Raw genomic sequence first — 21,844 nt, forward strand, 5'->3', positions numbered from 1 at the left:
ATCAAATTGACTGTTTTATTTTTTTGGCTCAACTAAGTGCCCGTTTGATATTATCCATATTCTGACCTAGGTTCTGTGCTTGTAGTTTCAACAGTGCTGACTACACATTATTTCCTTTTGTACATAAGACTCCTATTAGCTTAGACTTTTAGATGTCCCACATATATGCAATTGTGTCACATGCATCTTAAAACTTTTATTTTCAATGTGAATTCTCATCGCTGATTCCAGGGTTTATATGTCGCATTGCGGCCATTACAAACCTCTATTCCTGGTCTAACAACAATAGAAGATCCCCCTGGATCTAGTAATTACTAATAATGTGGACATTATATCAAACACTAAAGTTGGGGAGACTTTGGGTAACAGTGATCACTATATGATCACATTCGACATCAGTTTCAGGAAACATAGCTACAGGGGTTCCACCAAAACTTTTAACTTTAGGAAGGCTAATTTCAGTATGCTTAGATGTGCACTTAACGACATAGTGTGGGAGGTTCTGTTTAATAACAAGAACACTTCGGAAATGTGGTATGTTTTAAAAGGGTTGCTGGATAGCAATATTCATAACTTTATTCCCATGGGCAGTAAACACAAGAGTATTAAACTCAAACCGATGTGGCTTAACAAGAAGGTTAAGGCAGAAATGGATAAAAAAAAAGCGGGCTTTCAAAGCATTTAAATCTAATGAAAAGGAGGAGTCTTTCAAGTATTACAAGGAGTGTAATAAGAATTGCAAAAAAGCAATAAGAGCAGCTAAAATGGAAAATGAAAAGCAAATCGTTATAGAGAGTAAAACCAATCCTAAAACGTTTTTTAAATATATAAACGGTAAAAGGTTAAAAAAGGAGAATATAGGTCCATTAAAAGATGAATTAGGAGAATTGATATATGGTGACGAAATAAAAGCGGAAATACTGTACAAATTCTTTTCATCAGTATTCACCAGTGAAGAACTGATGGTGGGAGTAGAGCATAACAATTGTGACAGTAATGATTCATGGTTAGATACTTGTTTAAGTGAAGAAGTATTCCGGGAGAGACTAGGCAAAATTAAGATGAATAAATCACCTGGTCCTGATGGACTTCACCCGAGGGTTTTTATGGAGCTTAGTTCACAACTAGCACGAGCCCTATACTTGATTTTCAATAGTTCAATTAGATCAGGCATGGTACCGAAGGATTGGCGTATAGCTGAGGTAGTGCCATTATTTAAAAAGGGATCCAAATATCTTCCGGGAAACTACAGACCAGTTAGTTTAACATCTATAGCGGGGAAAATATTGGAAGGAATTCTAAGGGACGTCATACAGGAGTATCTAAAGTCCACTAAGATTATTAGCAAGAACCAGAATGGGTTTGTGAGGGACAGGTCATGTCAGACTTACTTAATTAGCTTCTACGAGGAAGTGAGCAATAATCTTGATCAAGGAAAAGCAGTGGATGTGGTCTTCCTAGATTTTGCAAAAGCCTTCGATACAGTTCCTCACAGGAGACTGATGATCAAATTGAAGGAGATTGGCCTAGGAAAAACTATTTGCACATGGATAAGCAGCAGGGTACAGCGAGTAGTGGTCAACAGGAAGTCCTCAACCTGGTCCCCATTAGTCAGCAGAATACCACAAGGGTCCGTACTCGGACCACTACTGTTCAACATATTCATCAATGACCTAGAAATAGGCCTGGAAAGCACAGTGTCAATCTTTGCAGATGATACTAAACTGTGTAAGGTAATTAATTCAGAATTGGATGTGGAGTCCTTGCAGAATGATCTATCTAAACTTGAACTCTGGGCGTCTAAATGGAAAATGAGGTTCAATACAGACAAATGCAAGGTTATGCATTTTGGGACTAAAAACAAACTTGCATTCTACATATTAAATGGGGAACGCCTAGGGGAAACAGAGTTGGAAAAAGATTTGGGGGTATTCATTGATAATAGGCTTAATAACCGTACACAATGTCAAAACGTAGTAAAGAAGGCAAGTAAGGTGCTAGCGTGCATAAAAAGGGGAATTGAGACAAGAGACTCGGATGTAATCATGCCGCTGTATAAGGCATTGGTACGTCCACACCTGGAATATTGTGTTCAGTTTTGGGCACCATTGTATAAAAAAGACATCAGTGAACTCGAAAGTGTTCAAAGGCAAGCTACAAAATTGATTAAAGGCCTAGAAGGACTGGACTATAAGGAAAGACTTACTAGGCTGAATATGTATACACTAGAAAAGAGGTGCCTTAGAGGAGATATTATTAATATCTTCAAATATGTAAAGGGACATCACAAAGAGTTATCAGGGGAATTATTTATTAAAAGAACACAGTTTAGGACACGTGGGCACTCGCTGCGATTGGAGGAGAGAAAGTTCCGAACGCAACGGAGGAAAGGGTTCTTTACTGTTAGGGCAATCAGGATGTGGAATTCCCTGCCAGGGAAGATGGTAATGGCGGACTCTGTAATTGGATTTAAAAAAGGAATGCATAAATTTCTTAATAAAAAAGCTATCCAAGGTTATAATACTTAAAATATCAACGTGGTTAATCCGGGGGTAACATGAGTCATAGTAGCTAACTAGTCATAAAACATTATTTAGCAAGTATGTAGACTCATCACAACTTAAAGCAGGTTGAACACGATGGGCAATTTGCCTCTATTCAACCTCAAATACTATGTTACTATGTTACCGTATACTATATTCCACCTGTTAATATCAACCTGAGTCAAGCACTTTATTCTGCTCCTGCAGCATCTATCCTCTTACTGTCATGACACTTTAACTCTTCTATCAGGTGAACTCTCATCAGCAATCCAGAGGAAGCAAAAGCACTTACCTACTAACATACCACACTGGATACGCAGGATACTGTCCGATCTTGGAAGCTAATCAGTGATGGGCTTGGTTAGTACTTGGATGGGAGACCTCCATGGAATGCTGAGTTTTGTAGGTTATGATATCTAGGATACTTTGAGTCTAACACTGAAAGCAGATTCACCATTCTCTTCTTTTCTACTGAGGTTTCTTAGCAACACATTTTGCTGTTATTAAATACCAAATTTAATTATAACCATTGTGCTTCCCTTGTTGCAGCTAAGTAAAAGATTGAATTGAAGTCAGATTTATAAAAACAATTAATTTATTAAAAAGACCCTGCCCACATACAGGCTGAGAGGCAACATCCTGTCAGCCCGGGTCAAAGACATTAACAGAGAAAAACATGGCGATACACTGGTTTTATAATATTCAGTTACACCCAATTGTTTTAACACTCCCACTGATTTCATGCCTCTTGGAGTACAATATATGCTCATATTAGAAATAACTGGATATCTGCACACTCAGAAATAAATATAATAATCTGGGTGAATGTATATGATTCATCACCATACATTTACTCACAAAAACCCCTATTTAGTATTAAACACAATGTTGATTTAATTAGGGGGTGCAGTCAACTACAGTATGTCAGAACTAGAATGTTTGAAGAAAAAAGAAGGAATTCTGTATTGTCGACGCACTGGAAGAAACTAATTCTAAAATATAACTTTTATTAGATATGTATTAAAATATAATTATGATTAATTCATTTTCCCAAACTACAGTGAAACATAGTATTAAAATCACGAACAAACGAATAAGTGAATATAAACAGAAGGTTGAAAAATTGTGAATAAAGATTTTAAAAAGCGTGTCCACGTGTATTTATAAGTGTGTCCTTATACTCAGGGTTACTATATTGGTATAAATACCATCTGCATTCCTACACCCATCCAATATAATTTGACCACAGTGTGAGAGGCTCTCAACATATGGGGATTTAATTTCATGGGGAAGTAGATCTGGGAATACACTTATAGATGACCCACAGTCACCATAATTGTCAATAAAATAGAGTAACCTTCATTTGGAAACTTCATATTATACTGTATATGATCCCCAAGTCCCTGAACTCAAAGTAGTGGATACCGACACTATAGATACTGATAATGGTCGACATTATATGTATGTATCGACACTATAGAGATACTGATAGTGGTCAAATTATATTGGATGGGTGTAGGAATGCAGATGGTATTTATACCAATATAGTAACCCTGAGTATAAGGACACACTTATAAATACACGTGGACACGCTTTTTAAAATCTTTATTCACAATTTTTCAACCTTCTGTTTATATTCACTTATTCGTTTGTTCGTGATTTTAATTTTATGTTTCACTGTAGTTTGGGAAAATGAATTAATCATAATTATATTTTAATACATATCTAATAAAGGTTATATTTTAGAATTAGTTTCTTCCAGTGCGTCGACAATACAGAATTCCTTCTCTTTTTTCTTCAAACATTCTATGCTCATATTAGGACAGGGTACCAGCTAGAAGCTGGTTAGCCTTATTTGGTGCTAATTCCTATTCTATTACACACAATGAGTCTGCTAAAATCTGTTAAAGGTACATGTATCTGATTAGTGAACTAATGTCTGTATTAAGGTCATCTATCTAACAAAATGGATGGAGGGTTAGCCTTACTATATGATGGGTATAGCTGTATACCTATTACATATGCGAGTGTATTGTATGAATAAAATAAATTATATTCCTTATGCACTTGGATATTTAACAATTCCCCACTTTGATCATGCACATTTTACACGTGCTTTATCACTTATCAGACTGCACAAGGAATATAACATTCATTCAGCATCATCTCTGGTCTATTCTCTTTCTCTTGTGGTAACCATCTGAATTCAGCATAGGCTACATCTAATACAGTATGGGGTACATCTATAAAAAAATAATAAGATTTTAAACCTACCGGTAAATCTATTTCTCCTAGTCCGTAGAGGATGCTGGGGACTCCGTAAGGACCATGGGGGTATAGACGGGCTCCGCAGGAGATAGGGCACCTAAAAAGAACTTTGACTATGGGTGTGCACTGGCTCCTCCCTCTATGCCCCTCCTCTAGACCTCAGTTAGAGTACTGTGCCCAGAGGAGATGGACAATACAAGGCAGGATTTAGCAATCCAAGGGCAAGATTCATACCAGCCCACACCAATCATACCATGTAACCTGGAACATACATAACCAGTTAACAGTATGAACAAACTACAGTAACGGTCCAAGACCGATGTCAACTGTAACATAACCCTTATGTAAGCAACAACTATATACAAGTCTTGCAAAGTTTCCGCACTGGGACGGGCGCCCAGCATCCTCTACGGACTAGGAGAAATAGATTTACCGGTAGGTTTAAAATCTTATTTTCTCTTACGTCTTAGAGGATGCTGGGGACTCCGTAAGGACCATGGGGTTTATACCAAAGCATCCAATCGGGCGGAAGAGTGCGTATGACTCTGCAGCACCGACTGAGCAAACGCTAGGTCCTCATCAGCCAGGGTATCAAACTTGTAGAATTTAGCAAAAGTGTTTGACCCCGACCAAGTCGCCGCTCGGCAAAGTTGTAATGCCGAGACGCCTCGGGCAGCCGCCCAAGAAGAGCCCACCTTCATGGTGGAATGGGCCTTAACCGAATTTGGTACCGGTAATCCAGCCGTAGAGTGAGCCTGTTGAATCGTATTACAGATCCAGCGAGCAATAGTCTGCTTCGAAGCAGGAGCACCAAGCTTATTGGCGTCATACAGGACAAACAGAGCCTCTGTTTTCCTAATCCTAGCCGTCCTGGCTACATAAAGTTTAAATGCCCTGACTACGTCCGGGGATCTGGAATCCTCCAGGTCACTTGTAGCCACAGGCACCACAATAGGTTGATTCATATGGAACGAAGAAACCACTTTAGGCAAAAATTGCGGACTTGTCTTCAATTCAGCTCGATCCACATGAAAAATCAAGTAGGGGCTCTTGTGTGACAAAGCCTCCAATTCTGACACTCGCCTTGCTGATGCTAAGGCCAACAACATGACCACCTTCCAGGTAAGAAATTTCAACTCTACCTTGTTAAGCGGTTCAAACCAGTGTGATTTTAGGAACTGCAACACCACGTTCAGGTCCCATGGTGCCACTGGAGGCACAAAAGGGGGCTGGATGTGCAGCACTCCCTTTACAAACGACTGGACTTCTGGAAGAGAAGCCAATTCCTTCTGAAAGAAAATCGAGAGGGCCGAAATCTGTACCTTAACAGAGCCTAATTTCTGGCCCATATCCACTCCTGTCTGTAGGAAGTGGAGAAGACGACCCAGATGAAAATCTTCTGTAGGTGCATTCTTGGTCTCACACCAAGACACATACTTTTCGCCAGATACGGTGATAATGTTTTATCGTCACTTCCTTCCTAGCCTTTATTAACGTAGGGGATGACCTCTTCCGGAATCCCCTTTTTCGCTAGGATTCGGCGTTCAACCGCCATGCCGTCAAACGTAACCGCGGTAAGTCTTGAAATACACAGGGCCCCTGCTGCAACAGGTCTTCCCTCAGAGGAAGAGGCCAGGGATCTCCTGTGAGCATCTCTTGTAGATCCGAGTACCAGGCCCTTCGAGGCCAGTCTGGGACAACAAGTATTGTTCGTACTCTTCTTCGTCTTATGATCCTCAACACTTTTGTGATGAGAGGAAGAGGAGGAAACACGTAGACCATTTTGAACACCCACGGTGTTACCAGAGCGTCCACTGCTATTGCCTGAGGGTGCCGAGACCTGGCGCAGTACCTCTGAAGTTTTTTGTTGAGGCGTGACGCCATCATGTCTATTTGAGGAGTTCCCCAAAGACGTGTTACGTCTGCAAAGACTTCTTGATGAAGTCCCCACTCTCCTGAATGGAGATCGTATCTGCTGAGGAAGTCTGCTTCCCAGTTGTCCACTCCCGGAATGAAGACAGCTGACAGAGCGCTTACATGATTTTCCGCCCAGCGAAGGATCCTTGTGGCTTCCGCCATCGCGACTCTGCTTTTTGTCCCGCCTTGGCGGTTCACATGAGCCACTGCTGTGACATTGTCTGATTGAATCAGAACCGGTAGGTTTCGAAGAAAACTCTCCGCTTGTCGAAGGCCATTGGAAATGGCCCTGAGTTCCAACACATTGATGTGTAGACAGGACTCCTGGTCTGACCAAAGACCCTTAAAATGTTTTCCCTTTGTGACCGCTCCCCATCCTCGGAGGCTCGCATCCGTGGTAACCAGGATCCAATCCTGAATTCCGAACCTGCGAACCTCCAGGAGGTGAGCACTTTGCAACCACCACAGGAGGGACACTCTGGTCCCTGGGGACAGAGTTATTTTCCGATGTAAGTGCAGATGGGACCCGGACCACTTGTCCAGAAGGTCCCATTGAAAAGCCCTTACATGGAACCTACCGAAGGGAATGGCCTTGTAGGCCGCCACCATTTTCCCCAGAACTCGAGTGCATTGGTGAACTGACACCCCTTTCGGTTTTAGCAGGTCTCTGACCATGTTCTGTATGTCTTGGGCTTTCTCTATTGGGAGGAAGACCTTCATTTGTTCCGTATCCAGTATCATACCTAGGAACGGTAGTCGAGTTGTCGGAATCAACTGTGACTTTGGTAGATTTAGAATCCAACCGTGTTGCTGGAGCACTCTCAACGAGAGCGCCACACTGTTCAGCAATTTCTCCCTTGATCTCGCTTTTATCATGAGATCGTCCAAGTATGGGATAATTGTGACTCCATGCATGCGCAGGACCACCATCATTTCCGCCATTATCTTGGTGAAAATCCTCGGGGCCGTGGAGAGTCCAAACAGCAACGTCTGAAATTGGTAATGACAATCCTGTACAGTGAATCTCAGGTATTCCTGATGGGGGGCATATATGGGGACATGAAGGTACACCTCCTTTATGTCCAGAGACACCATAAACTCCCCCTCCTCCATGTTGGCTATTATCGCTCTGAGAGATTCCATTGTACCGAACCGTCCGGTTTTGGGACCACAAATAGGGTTGAATAGTAACCTCTTCCCTGCTGGTGCAGGGGAACCTTGATTATCACTTGCTGTATACACAGCGTTTGAATTGCAGCTAACACTACTTCCCTTTCCGATGTGGAAGCTGGTAGGGCCAATTTGAAAAATTGGCGCGGGGGCACCTCCTCGAATTCCAATTTGTAACCCTGGGAAACTATTTCCAACAGGTCCGAACTGACCCAGGCCTGACTGAAAAGTCGAAGACGTGCCCCCACCGGTGCGGACTCCCTCAGGGGAGCCCCAGCGTCATGCTGTGGGTTTTGGAGCAGCCGGGGAGGACTTTGGTTCCTGTGCACCTGCTGAAGCAGGTGCTCTCTTGCCTCTGCCCTTACCTCTGGCGAGGAAAGAGGATCCCCAACCTCTTTTGGACTTGTGCGACCGAAAGGACTGCATCTGATAGGGTGTTACTTTCTTTTGCTGTTGGGGAATATATGGTAAAAAATTTGATTTACCTGCTGTGGCTGTGGAAACCAGGTCCGTCAGCCCATCCCCAAACAATACATCACCCTTGTAGGGTAGTACTTCCATATGTTTCTTGGAATCCGCATCACCCGTCCATTGGCGAGTCCATAAGGATCTTCTCGCTGAGACAGACATGGCATTGGCCCTAGAAGCTAGCAATCCAATGTCCCTTTGAGCATCCCTCATAAATAAGACTGCATCTTTAATATGGGCTAGAGTTAGGAATATAGTATCCTTATCCATATTATCAAAGTAATCTGTCAGCTCATCTGTCCAAGCTGCAATTGCGCTACACACCCATGCCTACGCAATTGTCGGTCTTAGCACAGCACCCGTATGAGAATAAATACATATTAAGGTAGTTTCTTGCCTGCGATCTGCAGGGTCCTTAAGGGCTGCTGTGTCAGGAGACGGTAGCGCCACTTTCTTGGACAAGCGCGTCAGGGCTTTGTCCACAGTGGGGGGTGATTCCCAAATCTCCCTGTCCTGCTTAGGGAAAGGGTATGCCATATAAATTCTTTTGGGGATCTGCGGTCTCTTATCCGGAGTCTCCCAAGCTTTTCCAAAGAATTCATTTAATTCATGAGATGTGGGAAAGTTAATAATCTGTTTCTTTTCCTTAAACATGTGTACCCTTGTGTCGGGGACAGAGGGTTCATCCACAATATGCAACACATCCCTTATTGCCACAATCATACACTGAATGGTTTTAGTCACCCTAGGGTGCAATTTTACTTCGTCATAGTCGACACTGGAATCAGAATCCGTGTCGGTAGTAGTGTCTTGTGTTAAGGGACGCTTTTGAGACCCCGACGGGCCCTGTGAGTCGGTCCAATCTGAGGATTGACCCCCTGATGTCCCCCCTGAATCAGCCTTATCAAGCCTTTTATGTAAAGATGCCACACTTGCATTCAACATATGCCACATGTTCATCCAATCTGGAGTCAGCACAACAGACGGGGACACACCACTCATTTGCTCCACCTCCTCCTTGGAGAAGCTTTCCGCTTCAGACATGTCAACACCACGTACCGACACCCCACACACACAGGGATTAACCTATAAGGGGACAAAACCCCAACCAGGCCCTTAGGAGAGATAGAGAGAGAGTATGCCAGCACACACCCAGCGCTTAATAACACTGGAAAAATATGACCAGATAGTGCTTTTATATATATAAAATGACTAGATTCCCACTCACTGCGCTCAAAATGCCCCCCTCCTCTTTTTTCCAGCCTGAATGTTCAGCAGGGGAGAGACCAGGGAGCCAGCGTTTTCCTCATGCAGCTTCTGCGGAGAAAATGGATCTGGTTAGTGCTGGGGATCAAGCTCCGCCTACCCGACGGCGGGCTTCGGTCCCGATGATTTTTTAATAGAAAATGGCGGGGGATCGTAGAATTACTGCCCAGCAGCCTAATCTACCTTGTCAGTGCCCAAATGTGAGGTTTATTGCTGCCCAGGGCGCCCCCCCCTGCGCCCTTCAGTGCTGCTCTGTGTGTGTGTGACTGGGAGCTGCGCACTGTACCTCATGAAGATCTGAAGTCTTCTGCCGCCTATGATGTCTTCTGCCTTCTCATACTCACCCGGCTTCTATCTTCGGCATCTGTGAGGAGGACGGCGGCGCGGCTCCGGGACGAACCCCAGGTGAGACCTGTGTTCCAACTCCCTCTGGAGCTAATGGTGCCCAGTTGCCTTAGAAGCAGTGCCCAACTTGACAAGCCAGCTCTGCTTCTCTCTCCTCGGTCCCACGATGCAGGGAGCCTGTTGCCAACAGGACTCCCTGAAAATAAAAAACCTAACAAAATTCTTTTTCCGCAGAAAACTCTGGAGAGCTCTCTGCAGTGCACCCATTCTCCTCTGGGCACAAGATCTAACTGAGGTCTGGAGGAGGTGCATAGAGGGAGGAGCCAGTGCACACCCATAGTCAAAGTTCTTTTTAGGTGCCCTATCTCCTGCGGAGCCCGTCTATACCCCATGGTCCTTACGGAGTCCCCAGCATCCTCTAGGACGTAAGAGAAAAAACATATATGAGCAGAATGTAAATAAATTTCATCAAGAAATACAACATCAAATATAATATACTTAAAAAAAAACATTTTCCTAATCCTGAAAATTGAATACTAGGATTTAAACATTTATCCTTCCCAGTCTATATTATAATGTATTTGTTGAAGTTCTTCTTTTATATCCTGGGCCTCCTTTAAATAATTGGTAATAATCGTATCCGGATCTGTAATGTCATTGGTCAAATAAGTACAGCAGTGAAGTTCTGTTTCAGAAATCAAACAATATCCTCCAATTTATGGTATTAAAGAGTCTAGAACAATGTGGTATTGTAGTAAGTCTGTCTGCTGAATTGTAATAGGTCATGTCCAATATACTGGAATGTCTTATCATAAAGTTCAGTCATGTTATCAATAATTATAGATGAAATAAAATGTCAACTCCCAGTTGATTAATCATGAAACTCCAATAGCCATAGGATAACTTATTAGCGGCACCTCCACCAATTCAATGTTTTATTGATGCATTAGTGACAGGAACATGTTTCCTGATTACTGATTACTGGGTCAATCGTTCTTTTAGGAATAGTTCATCCTGTAAGAAAACTTGTCTCAAGTTATTATGTGTTTTTGTATAAAATTACTAAATTAATCTTCTTAAATAATAAATACCTTCAGAATTGATTGGTAACAAATTGTATATCATATCCTAAGGATATAGTGACAACTCTCATTCCCAGTTATGTATGATATCTCCTTCAGCCTCTGAATCTACTCCTAGTAAAGTACAGTATAATCGAATACTAAATCATAAACTTTAATGAACCTGCTATGTAACCATTACTTTTTATATACCTAACTCATTAAATCTAGCACATCTAGAAACATTAGGTTTGTATATGGTAACAATCCTTTCACATTTCCTTAAATAAATCTTTCCTATCTGCATAAGGTAATATTTTATGTATTACTGAACTATTTTATTGGCACTAAATGGAATACACCCCATGTGTGTACAGCTAATATTATTACTAGTGGTTCAATCTTGAGATGCTGTAACTTTCCATACACATGTACCTGTATCTGTTTAAAAGTTATCACAACTCTCTAAAGTTTTGGTAGTCACAGCAAATGTAACTTTCATAGAGAACTTTGGCATATTACTATGCAATGCTGTTGTATTTGTATACATATCTAACAATTATAACAGCAATTAGCAATAACATTTATATAGCAGCAGTACCCAAAATCTTTCCAAGAATTAATGGTATTGTTGGACTGGATATTCTTCAGAATAATATCCTAAATTATCCATACATCAATCTATACATATTTCTTCAAGTGGAGTACAATACTCACAACCACATTTTTCAAAAGGTGATCTTTACACCAGTCATAAAGCTCTCTGGATTTCCTGCTTAGAAAAGAGGAAGGAAGGATCTTATTGAAAGAAATCCCATCCACATTAATGAATGAGTACTCATACGTACACCACACTTCTGCTCGCTCTCCCAAAAAAACAACGAGTCCCAATGCTGTTATAAATAACGTCGCTCCAAGTATACTTTCAAAAATGTTAAAAGTTCTGTAGGATATTAGCTTATAAGCACATAGTCTATTATCGACAATCATCTCCATCTCGATTGAAGGGTTCATTCAAATATAACTCTGTGGTAGTAATAGTCTCTGTATCTCCATACAATTTTGAGTTTTTAGGTTCCTAAGCTCCGGTCTCTGACCTTTTATTCCAATGCGAGCTAATGGATCTAGGTGTCCTTCTTCTGCAGCCTTTGCAACGGCTGTATCAGTAGTCAGCGGTACTTGCCAAGGACCATCCTATGCAATCTGTAATGGAACCGAAACATAAACAACTTCCCACCATAACACCATCTCCACTCTCTTAGTGATTTGTCCCGTGCCGGACTGAGTGTTCGTGCTGGTTAAATATCTTTCCAAGGTTCATGCAGCTTTCGATATTCTTGTAACTGCTTAAATAATTTGTGTGACACATTGAACAGTCAAATCAGTTTGTAGTTTTGAATCAGTCTCTAGGTAATATATCTTTGCTGGATTCTAAAAAGAACAACAACAACAAAAAAAAAGTTTTATACAGAAGAGAGACTAAACAGAGGTTTAGGTGTAATTCTACCACTATTGAACCAAAGCTTGGACCATGCCATGATTCAGATTTTGCCATTCCTGTCTCTTTTGTAGATTAATAATGCTAAATTCTTTAAACCTTCCCTGTCAAATTATGATTTATTTGTATTCTCAACATTACACATATTCATTGAAAAATATTACCTATAACAAGTGGGTAAATCATGTCTTCATTAAAATTCCTGTAAATTCACCATATTCCCTTTTACACTATGTTGTATTTAAAACAATGTTGTTTTTAATCAGCCCAAAAACATCCTCAGTAAACATCCACATACTATAACTTTCTTCTCTTTATCAAATAATTTGTAATCCTTGTAAATAAATTATATTGCTTTAGTTCTGTTATTTTGGTCAAATGCTAGAACACAATGTATATTTCTCCATTAAACTTCATACTATTGTAGTAAGCTTGTGCAATCTATTTCATGTTAATTACCCTTAGATGTGCATACTGTAACTCAAGACATTTCCCATAGCAAAAGTTGTCAGCAACACTTTACTACTACTAATACTAATTCACATACTAATTTCAGTTACCCCACTGTAATTCACCATCCCAGTATCCCCTATGGATGTTAGAGAAAGTATTCTCCTGTTACTGTCAGTGTTTAAATGCAATGTAATAATTATAATTGTCTTACTCATTCACATTATATTGCTTATACTCCCCACTTTTGAGGATGAGGAAGGCAAGTATGCAGCTGTATCAAAGTTGTGACAGCCATGTGTACTGCCAGAGGTAACGATGTAGATTCTTATCATACAAACTGTACTGCTTAACCACAGTTCTACACATAATCCTTACTTATACATGAGTGGATAGTTCGGCTCTGTTTGTGTATCCATCAAATATCATTCATGATAAAGTGTAATATTTTGTATCACATTCTATAATTTCTTCTGTTATGAACTTGAATGCCTGCATATAGCACTCCCAAAAATATACTGTATTTAGAAATTCATCATCTGGTCATACATATATCTATATCTATCTATATATATCTTAATAAATGTGTACCGAAGCACCGCCCTCTGTGGGTCTAACTGTCTTTGGCCTAGTGCCAAGTAATGACCTAGGTGTTTAACTTTGTCAGTGCACCGTTGAATTCTGTTCTGCGACACCTTATTTCTGCAAGAAAACACAACAACTGTTTAGTATCTGACATCGATGCTTCAAGTGATTTGGAGCATAGTAGCTGGTCATCCACATACTGGATAAGGACTGAGCTACTATATCTGTAGGTACAAAAGATTGCAGGTTATTTTGCAAGTATTGCGAGTACAAAGAAAGACTGTCTATAAATCCTTTGCTTAATCTAGTCCGGGTATACTGAACTCTTTGTAGGTAAAAGCAAACAGGTGGAAAAAAAACATCAAATGTATACAGGTATTGAGAATCAGGATGTATTGGCACAGAGAAAAAGGCACTACATGGATTTATCACAGCGATATGTAGTGTCTGCAGGAATCTGCATCAACATGATGACTGGATTAGACACCAATGGAAAATGTAATTTCACTCCCTTATTCAATGCCCTTAGATCCTGACTTAATGAAGGTCTATATGTTTTTTATTTGCCTAGTCCAATACAGTGTAATCTATCTCATCAACATCCCATTTTTCTAAGCCTGCATTCTACTGTATTCAATGTAAAATACTTTTACACAAGGCTATTAACCAAACTGCACCAACATACATCTTTTTACTTATCTCAAAATATCTCTCAAACTGGCCACTTCACTCTTCACAAGATTTACGTCTCTCATCCACACTCATTACTTGCGCCCATGCACGATTACAAGACTTTCTTCGGACTGCACCCACTTTGTGAAATGCCCTACCACCAGTGGCGTAACTAGAGATTTTTCTCCCCCAAGCCAAAAAATTCTCCGGCTCCCCCCCATCCCCCATAATTTGCACTAGGAAAGATTAACCTGCGCGCGTGTCGAAGGCGTGCACGTCAAAAAAGGGGTGTGGCTTTGTTGCAATGGGCGTGGCTTTACATAAAGGGGCGTCACATTGCAGGAAAAGACTACCTTATACCCCAGTTTTGCAACCTGCACGCCCAGACGTTGGCCACCACAGGAAAGAAAAATAATCCTGATTCATGCCCCTTACATTATTTGGCATTTTTCCTCCTTATAGTAATGCCCAGTATACATTATGCCACATACTGCAATGGCCCTTAGACATTATGCCACACACAGTAATGCACATGACACAATATGCACACACCAAAATGCCCCCAACACATTATGCCACACACCGTAATGCCTGTGACACATTATGACAGGAATAGCAATGCCTGTTATACATTATGCTACACACTGCAATGCCCCTGATACATGATAATGTCGATATTATCTTAGACCGCAAAGCTATACCTCTAAATACACTTTTCCCGTGGAGCCGTTATGGCCGCTAGACTGACTACACGTGCTACGCACTTTGTACGCTATTTGCGTACAGAGTCCCGCACGTGGTACGTACTTGGCGTACTCACACCACGCTGAGTGTACAGAGTACGCTCAGCTTGCGCACACAAAATGGGTAACCTTTAAACCTTGTTAATGATACAATGTAATGATATGCTTACACTTTAAACCCTTAACAGCAAAGTACTGTAATGATGTAATACCTTTAAACCTTAAGTAGCGCTGGCGATACAAAGTACCCGCAGTGCGTACACCTTATCAATGCTTATACACCTAATGCAGATTAATACACTATAAAGCCCATGCAGGAAAGTGAAAACACAACACTGATTTGTAGTTAAAACCACAGGGTTCTAAGGCCTCAGTGGATTAATTCCAAAAGGTAAAACAATACAAATCATACACTACAGGCTAACAAGTAAATCTAAACAGAATAATGGCTACAGAGAATGTACATACGTGAGAATGTTCGCAAGCGCAACCCGGCCGATCCTCCGCTGGTCATACAGATAGCGTTCAGAGTCTTCTGACCGGCCAGGCAACAATGGTCTTTCTATACACAACATGCATACACAATACAATGGTCACTTTAATCTCATTGTCCATTGGACACAGGGATGTGTCTCTACATTACAGAAAAGGTCATAGGTGGATTTGAAAGGGTGGGCGATGTCTTTCCCCAACTGCTCTTGTGGGTGGTATCCTCTGGATTCCCGCCGCATACATAAAATACAGTAAATACAGTTAATGTTCATATTCTACTTTTGCACATAACTATATGCAGGAACAAGCGATCTTTCTCTAACTAACACCGGAATGTTACCCTCAAAATACCCTACAGCTGGATACTAGACATCACCTTCCAACCTTTATCTGACCCTTCCTATCATGCAAAGGCGAATCTCTCTGTCCAGGAACTGTTTAAACTATTAATACTCGCTGACATGGTCTAGGGTAACTATATCTACAATGTACACTATTTGGGTTAAATATGTAATGTTCTAATAACCCTCTATGTGTTCACAAACTCTACCGTAAATGCGCATACCACGCGCTAAAGCGCATGGCCGTGAAAAGCTCCGTTACGCAAATTGCGGATATGTGCATGCACGGCAGACTGAGTGCCCGCGCAGCGGGCACGAGCCTGGGGTTAGTACATTATGCATTCATTACAATATTTTTCGACTTTGACAGTCCACCCTTTGGCAGTCAACAATAACTGCCACTATCTAAACATTAAACCAAAAAATATACAATACAATATCTATAAAATAATTGGATGGTAGGAGGGGAGTAGGCGGGAAATGTATGGCCTAGTGGGATAGTAAAAGCATGTATGTATAAAAACCATGTCTGAGGGGCATGTATCATCGTGCCGTACATGTTCTAGATAAGCTTCGAGGTATTGCGAAGTATACATTAAATCCTTCTCATCCCGTATTAAGGGTCTGTAAGTGGGCCAACAAACACTACCGAGCTCTTTTCGGCTTCTTGTTCCAACAAATGGGGTGCACATTTAGTTGATGATACGTGGAGGGGGAAACACATGTGAATGCTAATATATGTATCTATATCACCTGTCGACTATGTGTGTCACTACCTGAAGGTTGTAGAGATGAAGATAAGACACGTATCACAAATACATTCACATAACATTCGTGCAATCGTTCTTGGGTGTTGGTTGAAGTCTTGTCCGGATGGGTGTATCTTTGCCGTGAGTGTTAATCAAAGTCTTTAGAGTGTCCATCAAAGTCTTTTGAGTGTCCATCAAAGTCTTTTGGAGTGTACATCAAAGTCTTTTAAGGATGGATGTATTTTTGCTAAGGGAAAACAAAGGAGAAACGGGTGAAAGAAACGGACCGTGGAATCACGTTTATCAAAGCATTGTCTCAATTGATGGGTCATAAATTAAATCAGTTGTTGAAACAGTGCCCCAGCTCCTCAAACTCATCACTTTGATACTGCGCTTGCGCCGCGTTAAAACTCGAACACATCTAAATATCAAACCAATCATTATGACAACTCCCAGGATGCAAAGGAGAAACTTTCCTACACTCACGATAACATTTTGAGCCCATTCTCCTAAACCTGAGAACCAATTGCGTGGGTTCAACCATAAGACCCAGCCGGTCAGTTCATTACTCACAGCAGTAAGGGTAAGGTTGTGTCTCCTCCGGAACTCCCACTTCAATTGCAAGATATCGTCCATCTTTTGATCTATGACCTCGTTTGGGTCATCAGTGCTGTTTGTAATGTACGTGCAGCACTTTACACCATACTGAATTGCTAAGGTGACACAGTACCCGCCTGTCACCGCTGTGATATAATTTAGAACCATCCTGTGCTGGATCAGTTCCGTTTTGTAAGCTTGCAATTCCCTCCCCGTATACCTGAAGGTGTCATCATACATCTCTGTGATATTATCTATCAGGTTCGCTAGCGCATGAATATACCTATAATTTATAATTCCTCTAGCGGTACGGGTGATATCTGACGCGAGTAGAAATTGAATCCCGGTGGATTCGTGGATCAAATCAGAGGCTGCGTGCTCTGTCCTATCTATAAGGTGTCTCTTAACGATGTGTTCATAGTGAGTGTGAGTGTAAGGAGCTTGAGCATTGCGGTGAACGTGTTTCATCTTATTATGGGTTTATGGTCATAACTTCTGGCAACACTCTTCCAATGTAACACAATCCCTCTGAGTTTGGGGCAAGCCACTTATACTCCTTCCTCCCGCATATGAAATATGCATCATCGGGGAGAACATATGGGACAGAATATGACATTACCATATTGCAAACCTTCCAAGTGAAAAATCCTATCCATAACTCTCTCATCTGTTCAGTACACGTATCAGGCTGTATGATATGCGCACAGTACCCTGGTGATACTTCTCCAACCCGCATGGTCCTACTTCCTAGCGTATACCTGTACCGAAAATACCTTCCACCGTCGGCTATTTGGCGTATAAGTTCTGAGTCTACGGGCATTCTGTCGGCTCTGTGTGAAAATGCCACGGTTTGGTTATTCCATGTCACTTCCCAATTTCCCGGCTTTAGGGAATTGGAAATGTTGAAACATACTAAGGATCTATCCACATGATATTGGTGGAGTTTCAAACTAGGGGGCTTAGAAATATTAAATTTCTTGTCCACCGGTCTCCACCCCTTAATTCAAGTACCTCATCTATTGTTAATGGAAACGGTACTAGTCCTGACTTGCTCTGACCTTGAGGTACTTGTGAGCACACCCAGCATTCTGTTTGGTTTAAAACCTTACCCACTAATGAGTGATAATCACTCAATGGATGACGGTCCATGTTGATATTAAGGCTGGACTGATATCTCTGGATGCACCCGTCCTCAACTATGTTTTCACAGTTTCTACAAATACAATTTTCCTCAGCCAATAACCCTTCACAGTGTCTCCTAGTTTCTTGACTACCAGATCGTTTTCTGATACTCGCCTTTGCTCGGTGAATGTATTGCTCTTGGAATTCTACAAATCCGTCCTTGCCATCAGAACCCATTCCAGATCCTTTCTCGACCTCTCTGGTACTCTCACCGAAACAGACTACTCTGGTCAACAACAGGGTCAACAGGAAAACCCGGAATGCAGTCTCTTGGGGTAAGTCCATCTTGCTAAGGGGAGAGAAAAAGGAGCAAGGAAGGGGGGAAAGAAGGGTAATGGGAGATAGAGAAAATAATAAAAAGGAAAAAGAAATTTTGTGCGACAACCGCCTCTGGTCTTGTAGTTCTCTGTGCTCAGGTGCCGTGACAACAGTCCTGCCTCTCAACCTTCCCGGAACAGGCACTCCAGTGATATGATTTCCTCTACACTCTGCTCTTTGTCACAGGCTTTCTCTGGGTCAGCGACCTTCTTACAGTGGGACGAGTGGATCCAAGTCTCTCTCTCGGCAACCTTCAATGCTGTCGTGCTGGTTAGTAAGACTTGGTACGGTCCTTCCCACCGGTCAATAAGGCAACCTGAGCGTAGAAAATTTCGAATCATTACATAATCCCCAGGTTCAATGTCATGACAATTACTGTTTGGTAGGTCAGGAATCACCAGCTTTAGATTTCTGTTTTGATTTCTCAACTGCTGGCTCATCTTAACCATATATTTTACAGTCACCTCATTATTGCATTTAAAATCATCCTGGGGGTCAATCATTACATGGGGTTGTCGACCAAAAAGAATCTCAAAGGGTGATAGGTTAAGGGGGGACCTGGGAGTGGTTCTGATGCTGTACAATACAAGTGGCAAAGCTTCTGGCCATAACAATCCAGTTTCAGCTATCACTTTGCTCAGCTTGTTCTTAATAGTGCTGTTTACTCTTTCCACTTTCGCACTCGCCTGTGGGCGGTACGGAGTATGCAGCTTACTATTAATTCCCATTAGTTTGCACAAAACCTGAAAGACTTCACCTGATTAATGGGTACCCCTATCGCTTTAAATTATCCTAGGGATACCATATCTGCACACAAATTCCTGCACGATTTTCTTTGCAGTGAACATAGCAGTATTTGTGGCAGCGGGGAACGCTTCTACCCAATTTGAAAACACGTCAATACAAACTAACACATACTTTAAATTTCTGCAGGGTGGCAACTGTATGAAATCAATTTGTATTACCTGAAAAGGGCCATCTGTTGGCGGGATATGGGATGGTTCTGTTGGTATTGACTTTCCAATATTCTTCCTCAAGCAGGTAAGACATGTCATTGCTCTCTTACCCGCATGAGAAGAGAATCCTGGCACACACCAGTAGGCTCTCACCAGCTTACACATACCCTCTTTGCCCAAATGAGTCAGACCATGTGCCGCCTCATCTAAGCTTGGAAGATATGCTCTGTGGGCTACTGGCTTACCCTGTCCATCTGTCCAGAGTCCTGAGGACTACAGGCCATATACTTTTGACCTCCAGACTGCCTTTTCCTGTGGGGAACACAAATTTTGCATTTCACTTAATTTTTGTGTGTTGACAGTATTGAATACCATCAGTTGTGTGATATATGTCTGTGTGGGCGTGCTGGCTGCTAATTTAGCAGCTTCGTCTGCCCGGCTGTTACCAAGTGACACTGGGTCTTGACTGTAAGTGTGGGCTTTGCACTTGATAACAGCCACTCTGTCAGGTTCCTGTATCGCTGTTAGAAGCCTTTTTATATGGGATGCATGCGCTACAGGTGTGCCAGCTGCCGTCATGAAATTTCTGAGGCGCCATAGGGCCGTGAAGTCATGCACTACTCCAAAGGCATACCTAGAATCTGTATATATATTGGCTGACTTACCCTTAGCCAATTCACACGCTCTGGTTAGGGCGACCAGCTCAGCAACTTGTGCTGAGTGCGGTGGGGCCAGGTGTTCAGCTTCTATGATACCTTTGTCATCCACGACTGCGTATCCAGTACACAAGTCTCCCGAGTCCGTCTGTCTGTGGCAACTACTGTCAGTGTAAAAAGTAAAATCTACGCCTTCCAGTGGGTTGTCACTAATGTCGGGTCTTGCAGTTAAAGTTTGGTTCAGATATTCCATACAATCATGTGTGTCAGTGTCTGTACTAAATCCTCCTTCACCATCACTCTCATCCTCCACCCTTTGTGCCTGTCCAGGCATACCCGGGATGTAAGTTGCAGGATTTAGTGTGCTGCATCTCTTTATGGTGATGTTTACAGGGGCCATTAGTGCTAATTCCCACCTTGTAAACCGTGCTGATGAGACATGTCTGGTTTGGGCAGAGTTCAGTAAGGCTGATACTGCATGAGGTGTATGGATGGTAAGGTTGTGTCCCAACACTACATCCTCACTTTTACTCACTAGCAATGCTATCGCTGCAACACTTCGCAAGCATGTGGGGAGAGACCGTGCTACGGTGTCCAACTGTGCACTGTAGTAAGCTACCGGCCTGCTGGCATCACCATGTTTCCGGGTTAGGACACCTGCCGCACACCCAGCACTTTCCGTACTGTACAACTCAAAAGGTTTCCCATAATCTGGCATGCCTAATGCAGGTGCCTGTGATAGGCATTGTTTAAGTCTCTCAAATGCCAGTTCGGACTCATCTGTGTGAGAGATCCGCTCTAGTTTGTTCGAGGAGACTATTTCCTGCAAAGGTAAAGCCAGTATGGAGAACCCTGGGATCCAGTTTTGGCAGTACCCACACATTCAAAGGAAAGTGCAGATCTGCTGCTGGGTTTGTGGCAGAGTCATGTCACGAATCGCCTGTATTCTATCAGCGGTGAGGTGTCTCAGTCCTTGTGTAAAGCAATGTCCCAGATATTTCACCTTGGTCTGGCACAACTGTAACTTATCCTTTGAAACCTTGTGTCCCGTATTAGAAAGGTGAAACAGAAGCTGTTTCGTGTCTTTCAAGGATGCTTCGAGTGAATCTGAACACAGCAGTAGGTCATCTACATACTGTATTCATACTGATCCGCTCTCAGGTTGAAAGGATTGTAAACAGTCATGCAAAGCCTGGGAAAAAATACTTGGGCTGTCAATGAAACCTTGGGGCAGTCGAGTCCAGGTGTACTGTACTCCTCTGTATGTAAATGCAAACAAATATTGGCTGTCAGGGTGCAGAGGGACCGAAAAGAAAGCAGAACAGAGGTCAATGACAGTGAAAAATTTCGCAGTAGGGGGAATTTGCATGAGGATGACAGCTGGATTTGGCACTACGGGGAATTGGCTCTCAACTATCTTGTTTATCCCCCTTAGATCCTGCACTAGCCTGTAACCCCACCCCCCACTTTTTTTCACAGGGAAGATGGGACTATTGGCAGCGCTGGACGTCCTAACTAGGATATAAAATGGAAGAATTTACTGACCGCACAGTGTTAGGGACAGTAT

General features: G+C 42.1%; 1 pseudogene; it reads left to right on the top strand.

The window, feature by feature from the left end:
- The first annotated feature begins 2,833 nt into the window (after nucleotides 1-2,833).
- Nucleotides 2,834-2,952, top strand: LOC134937724 (5S ribosomal RNA; annotated as a pseudogene).
- The last annotated feature ends 18,892 nt before the right edge of the window (nucleotides 2,953-21,844 follow it).

The sequence above is a fragment of the Pseudophryne corroboree genome, chromosome 6, assembly GCF_028390025.1.
Source record: "Pseudophryne corroboree isolate aPseCor3 chromosome 6, aPseCor3.hap2, whole genome shotgun sequence".
In the NCBI taxonomy this organism is placed as follows: Eukaryota; Metazoa; Chordata; class Amphibia; order Anura; family Myobatrachidae; genus Pseudophryne; species Pseudophryne corroboree.